This window comes from Fringilla coelebs (genome assembly GCF_963513975.1).
Source record: "Fringilla coelebs genome assembly, chromosome: Z".
Classification (NCBI taxonomy): domain Eukaryota; kingdom Metazoa; phylum Chordata; class Aves; order Passeriformes; family Fringillidae; genus Fringilla; species Fringilla coelebs.
Window position 1 is genome coordinate 984,196 of NC_140031.1, and position 11,593 is coordinate 995,788.

Genomic DNA, 11,593 nt, shown 5'->3' on the forward strand with positions numbered 1-11,593 from the left:
CTGCTCCACCCAGGGGTGGCCTTGGAGAGCCAGACCTTGCCTGAGAGAGCGCCAGGAACATTTCGTGCTGAGCAGGAGGAGCACCCCCACACCACAGCTCCCCCTGCCCGGCCCAGCATCCTTCCCCGCTGGCCACACGAGCCATTGATCCTGGCACTTGGCTCATTAATAAAGGCTCTAATTGGGAGCACAGCTCTGCCTGCTCACAGCCCCCACAGCCCACGAAGCCATCACGGACAGGGAGAGCCCAGGCACAGCAGGAAGGCCCCACACAGATTGTGGGGTGCAGATTCACAGTTTGGGGTGCCCGCTGCATTCCTGCCTGTACCCACAGCACAAATCCAGCCACAAGAAGGAAAGTGGGTGGCATTATTTCAAAAACCGTGTTGTTCCTTCTGAAAGCAGAGGCCTTTCTTTTGCCATGGCTGTCCCCAGCGTGTCAGATGGAGATGGTGCCCAGGTCAAAGAGCACCACCTCAAATTTTCTCCTCCCCCACCCTTTGGAGTGAATCCCTTCCAATACCTGGATCCCAGCTGAGCTTTAACAAAGGAGCTATCCCAGGAGCAACTCACCGGCTTACCTGGTTATCCATGCGCTTTGCCAGCTCCCAGCATTTGCATTCCTGGTTATTTGCAGGACTGAGCCTGCAGAAAGCAAGCAGCCAGGGTATCCATTGCATGGACTTTCACCAGGCGTTGCTCCAAATTATCTGGGAGAAGCATGGGAAGCAGAGCAGAAATAAAAATGGGAGTTAGTCATGGTCTTCCTATTGATTCCTAGATTATTTTAGCTGCTCATTAAATCAGAGCATGCTGCAGAAGGGGAGCTGCCTCGCTGAGTTCCCAGTTAGCAGGATGGCTTTGCAGCAGCCCCGTGGTGTCTGAGGGGCTGGGGCAGAGGGGCTGATGGATGGCACTGCTGAAGGAGCTGTCTGAACACGAGTGAGGGGGCTCTCCAGTCACCTGTGTGCCAGCAGGTGCTATCTCCTGCAAGCACAGCCCAGGTGAGGCATCCTCCAGCCCTCTGTGCTCCAGATCCAGCCCTTTGGCAGTGCTCCAGCCTCAGAAACCACCATGCCGAGGGCACAGCGAGACAACTTTGTTTTTTTTTAAACTCCCCCAAGACTGGCCATTTTCCTGCACTGCTGTTCTGATTGCAAGTAGTGGTTTGAAGCTTGAGAACCTGTTTTGGAGGCGATGGAAGCTGCCCAACCTCCCAGCCTCTCTGATCCCAAGACACACTGAAGCTGAGCAGTATCCATCTGCGTTAGCCTTTCCACAGGCGGGAATTCACAACTGAACCCCAAACACTTCCAATCTGGGAATGCAAAGGGCTCCAGGAGCTGGCACTCACCTCCCTGCACAGAAACTTCCCAGCCAGCACTGCCAGCAGCATCTGAAAGTCTCATGGGGAGAACACTTGAGATAATGCCCAAGGCAGCTTTCAATTAACACTGCTGTGCCTTTTCTAGAGGTTCCTAGCTGAGAGTTCACAAGGGCAAGGCAGGCGGCGAGGCAGACCTGCTCTCTTCCACCCCAAGCCGAGCACAAATACCTACATCCAGCCCTACCCCTTTATCCAAGCCACACTGCTGGGTGCTTACTCTGCGAGACTAACAAGAATTTCCACACCAAGCGTGTAATTTACTAATAAAACTTCGGGAGTTCTTGTGGACTTTCTGATTTTGCAACACGAACATTTACAAACCTTTTGTGTTCCCTTCCACCAGCTCGCCCTTCCAGGAGGTCCAGCAGCCCGAGGATGGGATGCAGGCAGCGATGCTGTGGATTGCTGGCACATGTGGCAGCACCCCCGGCAGCACAGGAAAATTTGGCTGCTGCTGAGATGCTGACGAAGGCAGAGCTGAGAGCCTGCCCTCCCCACCAGCTGGGGCTCACTGCCACATGGGCCTGGGCAAGGATGGCAAGCCCTGGCCATCCCTGGGGGGCCCCCCAAGCCCTTGCCAGTTTCACCATGAACAGGACGTGGTTTGTCCCTGGGAAAGGGTCTGGATCAGCCAGAGAGCTGAGGGCAGCATCAGTCCCGGCTCACACGGACACACAGAGCCCTGCACGCTTTTGCAGCGCTGGTTTCACCCCTCTGGTCCTCCCAAGCTTCCCAGACACTTCCAGGTGAAGAACAAACCAGAATGGCTGGCTGGGCCACTGGTGCCAGGCAGAGCCTTTGGTCTGGAGGGGACTGCAGCTGCCAGAGCCAGCCCTTGAACAGCCAGGGGAGCTGGCCAGGCTGCTGATGGAAGAGGCAGCACAGCCTGCAACAGACCCCGAGCACCTCAGCGTGGCTGTCACCAAAGGCCAGTGACAGCACCAGTGACAAGGCCTGAGGAGCAGGAAGGCACTCCAGAATTTTTTTGTGTGTGACAGATTAATCTGTAACTTGATGTTTTTGGCCAGGGAAGTTCTACCTCATCTGAGGAACTCTACTTGTATATTCTCTGTGTGTTTGTGTGCTGCTGCTCCCACCAGCTGAGGCTAAAGCTTGGCCTTGTCAGAGGAGAACAGGAGGTTGGAAAAGCTCCCATGAAAAGCACGAGCAGGCTGAGGAGCTTTGTGTCTGGGTGCTGCCATTAATCAAGCTAATTCACATAAGTGAGCCATTCTAGTGATATTAGGCCCAGCAAGAGCAGACAGAGAAAATTAATTAAGGCTTTGGGAGAATAAAGGAGACTCCTGAAAACACAGATCAGATTTCTGATGGTTTCTGTGGGCACATGTAGGAAGCCAGAAGAGCAGAGGGACGGAGGCCTGGAAGCCCAGGATGCACTGGGTCAGAGCACAGAGGATTTGGGGGCCACATCCAGCAGGAAGGACCCTCCACTGGCTGGATCTGGGAGCAGCTTGGTGCATTTTTAAAAAGAAGTGGTTCAGCTGGAGATTTCTAAGCGCCCTTTTGTGGTTGCTGGGGTCAGAGGTAGGAATAAATTAGAATTCACCATCTTTGCAAGAACCCTCCCTGATGCCACCAGCGCCACCACTGCCCGGGTCCCCTCCCAGGCATCATCCCCCAGATGTGGGCACAGAGCTTCAGCCCCTTTCCTCACTGCTTTTGGGTCAGAAGGCATTTGGTAGACCTTTTGTATCACCCCACACCAGGGTTAGGTGGTAGGGAATCAAACCAGGGGAAAGCAAAGGATAAAACGTGAAGATAAGGGATGGCTGCTCAGGCCATCTCATCATTCCTTCGTCACCTCTCTCTGTGCCCTTTGTGCCTTGCAGTGGCATTTTGTAGGGGTGGAAAACCCAGGAATGTCTTCCCCAGCCACCAGGGCAAGAACTCCCTGCCTGGGCTCCCCATCCTTCATGGGAGGCAGCCTGGCTTTGTCCCATGCTGCAGAAAAGGCAGGACCTCAGCTTTGGTGGGGTGAGAACGTCCCTGCTGAAGGCAGATGAATGGAAGCACCGAATCCAGCGTCAGAACAGCTCGCTGCTGAGCTGAGCTGAGCTGAGCTGAGCCTTCCAAAGCCTGCCCCTAAAGCTTGATCTGCTCCACAAAGCTGGCTCCACAAAGCTCTGCAGGTTTGTGTCCCACCCCCACCTCTGCACTGCTTCCAGCTTTCAAGAGAAAGGCTGGTTTGTTGTTTTCTGATGCTTCTGATAACGTTCTGCAGAGCGTCCCTCCCGTGCTCTGTTTCCAGGAGATGTTCCCAAGGCTTGTAAAAACTCCAGATATAGGGCTGCAAAACAACATCCAAGGGTGCAAATCTGCAGCTGGGGTGGGAGAGGTAGAGAGGCACATGGCTGCACATGGGGAAGAGCTCCTGCAGCAGCACCTGCATGGGATTTGGAGGCAAGGAGCCCCAGAGATGAAATTTCCCATTTTTCACCTGCTTTCCATTTCTTCCCCACTTCTCGGCACAGACACCCCAAAGCCACAATCAAGAAGAACCAGAGGAACTGTACAAACACGGAGGAAACCCCCAAATCACAGAAGATGCACGGCCTGTGTGCTCAGATGAGGACCCAAATTAAAAGTTGAAAACCACTAGTAATGGAACGATGCTGGTGGGAAATTCACCCCGTTCAGCTTGGTGTCCCTGGCCAGGAGTGGGGTTTGCAATGCCTGGCCCCACAAATGGTGGCACCACAAATTCCACTGAGCAAAGTGGGACAGCAGATTCCTGCCTATTCCTGGCAGCAGCACCCCTGGCTGGGGAGACACCAGGGCAAGGAAGGAGAGCAGGTCTGGCTTAGAGAAGAGGGAGAGGTGCAGGGCCAGAGCTCGCACTAAGCAGCCTCCAAGGCCAAGCACAAGGACGAGAGGTTTTTTCTCAGCCGTGGCTGGATTTAAGCTGAATATTGGGAGAGGTTTTTCCCTGTTAAGGCAGAAACATCAGGGCTTCCTGAGCTGAAGGGGCAAAGGTGCAGTCAGGTGGTTTTAACGTGGAGCTTGTCAAGTTCATGAGCAAAAATCATCACTCCTCAGGCAGGGATCTGCAAGGCTGGAGCGCGGGGGAACGTGCGGAGGTGGTACCCAGGGACAAAAGACTTTGTGTGCAGCCTCAACCACCTGTTCACCGTGTGGCCTTGGGAAGTACTTAAATGCCTTAACAACTCGTCTTCCTTTCGCTCAACAGGGATAACACTTCTAGCCCATGCCTAGGAACCACCGGGGACATTGAGGCATAGTCACAGGAGAACCGCTCCTGGTTCCCGCTGCAGCACAAAACGTCAGCCAGCCCGACTGGGCCAAACAATTTGTGACACTTTGGGGGTGGGACCTGCTGAGCGTCTGGCACAGGTGCTCGGCAGAGCGCTCAGCACAGGCAGGAGCCCCAGGAGCCCATTCTGGCAGGAGATGGAGCTGCCGGAGCCCCTCAGTCCCCAGCAGGGAAGGACGAGCGGCCGCGGGGCAGGCAGGGCCGGGGGAGCCCAGCAGCACAGACACCCCTTCGACACACCTCAATTTTATTCACAAACAGGGGTCCCGCCCCGCGGGCTCGCTCCCGGCGTCCGAGGCTGTTTAAATTTTAATTGGCGTGCGGTGGTACCCGCCCCGCTCCTGCCCGCGATGTTGCCACGGCACCTGGGGCTCTGCCCCGCACCAGAGCGGGGTGAAACCGGCTGCGCTTGTGTCCCGGGGTTTGCAGCGCTCCCCGGAACCGCTGCTCTCCGGCCTAATTGCCCGCTTCGTTATCAGCAGCGGAAAGCCGCGCTGAATGCCCAGCCGTTCCCAACGTCCCGGCTGCCCGGAGCCCGGCGGGGCTGGCTGGCCGGGACAGCCCCGCCGGGCTGGGATGGATCCCGTGACGGGACCCGCCGGGAGGTCACCGCAGGGCCAGCACTTGCCCAGCTGCTGATAGGAGCATTTCCATCTCCCATCCTCGGCGTGTAGCCTGCGGGCAACTCCCGGGGCTGTTTCCCAGAGGGAAGAAATTCCCGAGCCTCTCTCTCCTCAAGCAACCAGAAGGAAATGCTGCTGCAAGAATAAACACAAAACCCAAAGTATTTCCAGCTTGTAACAATCAGCATATTATTTAATTAAAAACCTCTATTAAGATCAGTGTGATTTCCCAGAGGGAAAACATATCTAAATTATTTCAGCAGCTGACGCTCGCTGCTGTTACTGTGAGGCAGGGAGGCAGCTCTGCCCCAGACACCCTCTGCACCAAGGAGTGATGAGAGGAGGAATATTTTTAATGCCATTTCTTTGTGCAGTCAGGTTACAGGGCCACCTTCGTGTTGGTGAGTCTTCCCAAGCGGCAGCATGGGCTGAGTGTTCACAACCCATTTATTCAGACATGCTTAAACAAGTAACCTCAACCCAAGGGGGTTTTGGATTTAGAAGGATATTGAAGGAATACGTTACTGGGGATTGCTAAAGAGCTAGAAAATGTAATTCTGATTTAAACTTATCTGAAGGCAGATAACTGCGGCATCTAGAAGAGCAGTTTTCCTTACAAGCTTTCCTGGGGCTCTGAGCAGGCAGGACACACCATCCCAAATTATTCTAATTAAATAAACCTGCTTTATCTGTCATAAAACATGTGGGTCTTGAGCAAAGTATTGTACAGAAATGAGAAACTCTTATGGCAGCAGGAGGCAATCGGAGGGTCCCATTAATGCATTAATTTCATTTATTTCCTTCCTCTTTAGCAAGGGTGCAGAACGGGCTCGTTAGACCTTCGATCCAGGCTGCCAAGACAACCGGCACAACCACGCTCTTCCCAGATGGAAGCAGACAAGAGACTAGCAACAAACCTGCTCTTAATTAAACATTTGTCTTGCAATTACATACTTCTGTGTAATTATCGCCATCAAGACAAACACCAACTGGATTGCAGCAAGAAAAGACAGACAGTAAAGGTTAATGGGCCTTTTTCTCCCTTTGCAATTATTCCCCAGGTCTGGCAGAGGGAAGGGCAGGACGTCCGGGATGCTGCTGCCGCCGCAAGGGAGGAACAAGCCCGTCCCAGGAAGAATTAGCCTGAACTAGCAGACTCTGAAATTACATGTCTGAGAGGATGGATGATGAATTCTTTGAGGTCTTGCTGCAGGCTTGGTGTAACTGAGAGCCTGGCCAGCTGCAATGCTTCTCCATCATTCCTCTGCACTTCCACCTTCCCGTGTTTCATCACCCTCCAGGACCCACCACTGAGGGTTCTGCATCTCTCTCTACACCAAGTGAGCCCAATTCCTTGCTTTTCCCTTTCATCCCTTCCTAGCCATCCTCACTTCCATCTCACAGGTCCTCCTGAATTTCTCCTACCAGGCAGCCAGGACCTCACAGAGAGAGTCCAAGCCCAGTCCTCACTGTAATTAGGAGGTTGACTGCTTTCCATTTCTAACAGTTTGGTAGACCAGATCCTATCTGTTCTTACTGGCTCACTTTGCCATAGCCACACTGATGGATTCCTGCTTTAATCTGCGGTCTGCTGTGGCCATCAGGTCTCCTCTCACCTACCACTGCTGGCCAGCTCATTCCCAGCCTCTGAAGTGACTCATTCCCAACCTGCAAAGCTTCTCTTTCCCATGGGTATCTCTGCCTGCCATCATCCCAGGATGTGGCACGAGGAGAAGGGGAGGCAGCATGAGATGCATGAGGTAGGGAAGCAGGGATGTCTGGATACTGGATTTCAACAAATTTCCCCAACACAGCACCTTGAACACCTGGATAATTCATCACACCTGCTTGTAACTGAGAACAAGAGGATGCCCAGATAAAACCCATGAGTGACTAGATTGGGATTTAGCACTCTGATGCTCCCACAGTGAGTGCTGTAGCAGCTCTCAGCCTTCCTGACATCCCTGCGACACAGCTGAAAGCACCACAGAAAACCAGACTACCAAAACAACTAGGATAATGTGGGTCGTTAAACCAAACATCTGAATGGTTTGAATAAATCTCAGACTTGCACAACAACCGAGTCACGCCGAGTCGAGGTCGTTGCTGTGAAATGAACCCCGCAGATGGACGGTGCAGGCCTCTCCCTGCTCTGAAGGAATGATTTTGCTGCTGTGAGAACAGAGGTTGCACGCAGCAGCAGCCTCGGTGTGCCCCCAAAGGCTACCCCCACGTGCTGAGGCACAGCTGCATTATTTATGGGCAGTGGGGCAGCTTCTGCTGAGGAAGGAATGCACAGGTAGCGACCACCAGGGCAGCACATCCTGCAAGGCAGCACAGCTCACATCCACCAGGCTGCTCGTCCAGCTCCTGCTCGGGCCACAGGGAAATTTAATTATTTAGGTTTCTCAGCTGCTGCATAAATATCAAACGTGAGGCATTAGCTCATAACTGAAGTGCTGCTGCTCAGCACAGGGCAGGAGGAGCTGCATCAGCAGGGATGAGCGAGCTGAGGCTGGCCAGCACAAAAAAGGAGGTGGGAACAGGAGCTGGGCTTCTCCCGGGAATGAATCCCCCCCGAAATTTGGGAAAAAGGGAAATAAAAAGGGGGAAGAAAGGCCAAACCTTGGAACTGGATCAATCCACAAAACTTGCATGAAACGGCCTTAAAGTAACGCCCAGAGAGTCCGAGCAGCTTTGGTTCAGGAAGTGATGAAAAGGCCTGGACTCCTCATCACTTACCAGCCGCACATCAATTAAATAAGACACACAACTCAACTGGAACAGACAAAAAATTGTGCTGCTATTCAGCACTGTGCTATTCCACTGATTTTTCTGCATTCGGTAAATTAATGAAGAGTAGAGGAAGTGGGAAAACCAATTTTCCTAGTGCAATTCTCCATCCATGGAAACTGAGACTACCACCTGGCACACTGAAATACAAATACACTTCATTGGTTTCGATCCCAACTTTCCAAAATACTGAATTTTATTTCGCTTTGAAAGCAGCGCATGCAGAAATAAACTTTTTCCTTGTTTCTATCTGTACATAAAATGTTAAAGTACCTCTGCCTGCACATAAACCCCAGTGTATTTAAAGCTCTTTTGTTTAAACAAGCTTTCCTGCATTTTAACTGCATCCCAATTCCTAGGAAATTCTGTGTGACACAAAAGTTAGATTAAAAAAAAAAAAAAAAAGAAAAAGCAGCCACTTAATAAGGAAGCACCATTTTAATGTGGAAAATGATTAGCCTAATTATGAGATATTAAGCTTTGCAAGTGCTTAACTGTATATTATCCTGGTTGTGACACACGCAGATCCCAAATTCAACATGCCGAGGAAGGCAAGCAGATCTTTGACGGCAATCACCGTGGTTTGCCTGGATTATTCAGTCCCACGAGGCACAGCATGCACCATCCTGGACAAAAGGTTTTAAATTTATTATATTTTTTTCCAAACTAAGAGAAAAATTTGATAAGACCTTGTGTGTGGGAGAAATCTTTTCCTGCTCAGACACTGCTCTGTGATACTCCTCAGTATCCACGAGCTTCTTCACCCAGTTCCCGCACGCAGCTCTTGCCAGCCCTGCTCAGCATCAGCTCCCTGCAAGCAGGGATCCATGAATGACATGAAATGCTCCTTTTCTCTTCCTCCTCACGGGCTCAGTGAAAGGGAACATGTGCTCTCACAGATGGAAATCACTGCCTCCTGAAACGACGCGCAGCACTAAATACTCAGGGGTGCGAGCTGCTCCCAGCATTGATTTCTGCAGATAATTATTTCCATTAGTGCCTCCTCAGAAGAGGAGTTAAGGAGAACAAAAAGATTTTTTTTTTTTTTTCCTTAACTGACAAAACAACAAAGCAGCGGGAACAAAGAGCATTTTAAAAACCAGCTTGGTTTTTTCTCAACTTTTTGGAGGCGTGCATGGGTTTCTGACAGGGAGCCAAGCCAGCTCCCCTGGGATGTGTGGTGCCTTCCTTGTCCAAGCAGCCCAGCCCGGAAGCTCCCGAGCCCCGCTCCTGCCGGCAGCGCTGCTCCCGGGCCGCCGCACAGCATCCCTGCCCTCCTCCGGCCTCTCCTCGCACAGCGCTCGGTGTGATTTCCGACTGTGGAAAATGAGCATTTTACGACTGGCTTTTCGCAAATATTAAAATGAATATTGTATGCGTTATGTCAGAAAGTGATGCTGTATTAATTTTCTTAAGTGGTGTGTTAAATATAGTTTTAGGTTGTAACAAAATGTTAAAATAAAAACTATGCTATGTAAAATACTTTTTTAAAGAAAGGACTCGCACCGAGATAGCAGCCACAGGACACCTAAATCCTTCAGAGAAAGAGAATTTATTGCTCCGTTATCAGAAGAAACAAACTTCTTCCTGCCTGCTCAGCCCTGCAGACGCCGTCAGGATTCAGAGGAAGAAGCTGACAGTGCCCAGACAGAATCCTGTGTGTCAATGGAATTGATGCACCATGGATGAGTTGCGTGAATATACAACAGGTTATTGTTTTTAAGAGCTAAGCCTCTGTTAACGTGGGTCCTTTTTCGGGCTTGTGCTGCCCACAAAAGGTACCCAGACTGTCTGTAACTCTTTGTTTCTATTGCCTCATATTGTCCTAATCCTAACTGTCCAAATTTTTATTACTCTAATTATATTGCTATTTTTATAACCATTTTATTACTACTAAACTTTTACAATTTCAAAAACAAGTGATTGGCTTTTTCCGCACCGACCATCCGGGCGGGATCCAGCAGACGCTCCTGTCGTCTCTGCCGGGACACTCACCACATCGGCTGTCACCAGCACTGCCACCCTGGGCCAGCCCAGGAGGCGACTCGGCTCCCCAAAGGCATATTCAGTGTTCAAATATCCACCACCCCGCCCTGCTCTCCACAGCCCCCGCTGTCCGGGGGGCGCAGAGGAGATTAAGGCTGTGGGAAGGTTACACTCCCTGCTCGCTCCTGCCCCAGGCAATTAAATCGGTGTCGCCTCTGCTCCGCTCCCTGCGCTCGGCAGCTGCCGCCAGCAGTGCGAGTGCACAGGGCTGGGCTTCCAGGGCTTTAAACCGAACCATCTGGCAGGGCTGGTACCCAGGGCTGTGGCCTCTGCCTGCTGAATTCATTCCCTGAATTCCCTGAATTCAGGGAGCACTGGACAGGCAGAAATCGGTGCACATCCTGCAGAATACAGCAGTTTTTTAAGGCAGCTCCTGGAGGCGAAGGTTGTGCCCCCAAAATGCCTTGGACGCCCCAAAAAAGCTCGCCCAAGACAGGAGGCAGGTGCTCACCGAGCCCCTGGAACGCCAGGGAATTGCTCTTTTCCAGCTCCCTGGCCAGCGTGATCTTTTGGAGGAAGAAAAGTGGGAGGGCACAGTAGGTGACCACAATCCATGGGCAGAGCTCCTTGGGAGAAGGAAAACACAGTGTTGGGACAGGGAATTAAAATAATGAGCACATTTGTGAGAATCTGCCCGAGGGAAAATAGTTCAGAAAATTAGAAACTCCATAGTAACAGACCCAAAGCTGTTAACCAACATCTAATTAAGCAAAAACTGCAATCCCCACAACAAAACAAGAAAAGGAGAAAAAAGAAAAATAAAATTCGTGCAGCAACCAAGCTTACCCAGACCAAAACAAGTACTAAGGAAATAAAAACTAAAAAACCCTGTTCAGTGACATCTGAAGAGAAAAAAACCTGACAGGACTTTACAGTGAGTAGGCTAAACGAGGGTAAAGTTGTATACTATCAAATCTTGCTTTTTAATACCCATCAGAAGCCAAGGAGAATCTCTAGGGTCCTCAAATATATTCCAACAAAATGCAGAGTAGAGACCACAGCTTGGATGTCTACATTCTGGAGCAAAAGACCAAAAAGCAAATCCCCAAAATGCAACACAGACAAAGGGAATCTAGAAACTCAGCAGAATCCCTTTATCGACAAAGTTCAAAGGTCATTGCGGGTATTTTGCGCGTTAAATTTCATGCTAATGCTGACAGGGTACAAGAGGAGGCGTTTTAGATGAGATGGTAGGATAACAGCAGATATAGGCTCATGAAAGAAAAGGAACACAGCTTTTCTTATCGAAACAGTTTTTATTACTTGCAGAGTTTATATTTATCACAATAGATTTACTCTGAACCTTACTACACTAATAAGTAATTTGAAAGCAACCTTCTATAACAAAAGCTCTAATAAAGACTTCTATAATAAAACCAGGACAAGTTTGACCTGAATTCTCATGATTAATGTGAATATTTTCACTTCAAACCTCTACTGTTTCAGGCCAGT